The following is a 1359-nucleotide window of genomic DNA, read 5'->3' as shown; positions in this document are numbered from 1 at the left end:
GCCGGGGGGCGGAGCTAACTCCCGCTCTGTACAGCGGGCTCAGCATTCTCCGCTCCCCGGCCACTGTTATAGTGTAATAGGCATTTATGTGAGTTTAATGCACATGGTGCTGAGGAGAATGTGATATAGTCAGAGTGGCTCAGCACTAATCCAGTTATCCACTATATAGATTTTATCGCATAGCCCAGAGGAGTTTCACTCTGGCGGCCATTTCCTCCATGCACAGACCTGGCTTCATATTTGCAGTGTCTCCTATAGCCCAGTGGGCTAATCTTGCATACTCAGAGACAAATACAAATAAAGTCCCAGGTATATTAACAGTTAACCTGCTTTACTCAGCGGGCTCCCAGGTCTCCCCGTCGCTAGGCAACAGCTCTGGGATTTGTAACTTTTCGATACTTCAGGCTGCTGAAATATAGATACATTCCTCCTGCAGTAGAGTCCTCTACCCAGCATTTTCCTACTTGCAAATCAGGGAACCTGCTCTATTACAGTAGCTGGGACTCAGCTCAATAATAATTAAAAGGATCTACTGTGCAGTATTTATTTACCTACGGTGTGTGTGTATATATACATATATAGTTATGTTTGTGCATGTATATATATAGATATATATATTTAAGTGCGTGTAGGTATGTATATAGATAAATCCATAAAATACCAGATATAGGGGATAAAAGCCTATGGCCACACCACCCTGAACACGCCCGATCTCGTCTGATCTCGGAAACTAAGCAGGGTCAGGCCCGGTTAGTACTTGGATGGGAGACCGCCTGGGAATACCAGGTGCTGTAGGCTACTTCCGCAATGTTTTCTAATAACAACATCTTGCACATAACATTTTCCCCCATCTTTCTCACAGGCTGGTCACCATTTTGAAAAGCCAGCGGAACCTCAGAGAAACATCTGGTGCACCTTAATTAGCGGTACACTAAATACAGGGCGGGGTGTTGCCTTCCCTTTATTATTCCTTGTTGTCACTAGTTACTAATGCTATTTGTAATTGTGGAATGCGTGTAAGGCATAAGACAAATAGCGCTGCGGCTCAGTACGCTAGTAGCGGGTATCTGAACAGGGGTTTGAATCCAAACAAAACTTTAAGGAGAACTCCTATAGCCTAGGGCTAAGACTCCTGTCCCACAGCGCAGCGTTGCTGGTTCAGGTCTCCGCTGCTCCAGAAAGTTTATTTTAATCGTATCGGTCACTACACATTATAGTGCACACCTTACGTAGGGCTCTGTTTATTTAACCCACCTTTTCTCCTTTCGTTTGTCTCTCCTGGGATAGTCGAAGAATTCCCTCTTAGGTGTGAAGTATGCGGCGGAGCCATCTGCTTCGCCCTCCACGCACCTGCACACC

At 45.6% G+C, this 1359-nt stretch overlaps 1 non-coding gene across 1 annotated transcript; it reads left to right on the top strand.

Annotated features, from left to right (window-relative positions):
- Positions 1-679: 679 nt before the first annotated feature.
- On the top strand, positions 680-798 carry LOC134937812 (5S ribosomal RNA). Its single transcript, XR_010180582.1, has one exon. It is a non-coding gene; the product is annotated as a 5S ribosomal RNA (ribosomal RNA).
- Positions 799-1359: the final 561 nt, after the last annotated feature.

This window comes from Pseudophryne corroboree, chromosome 6, assembly GCF_028390025.1.
Source record: "Pseudophryne corroboree isolate aPseCor3 chromosome 6, aPseCor3.hap2, whole genome shotgun sequence".
Taxonomy (NCBI): domain Eukaryota; kingdom Metazoa; phylum Chordata; class Amphibia; order Anura; family Myobatrachidae; genus Pseudophryne; species Pseudophryne corroboree.
The sequence above is the reverse complement of the archived record's forward strand: the minus strand, read 5'-3'. Positions and strand labels throughout refer to the sequence as shown.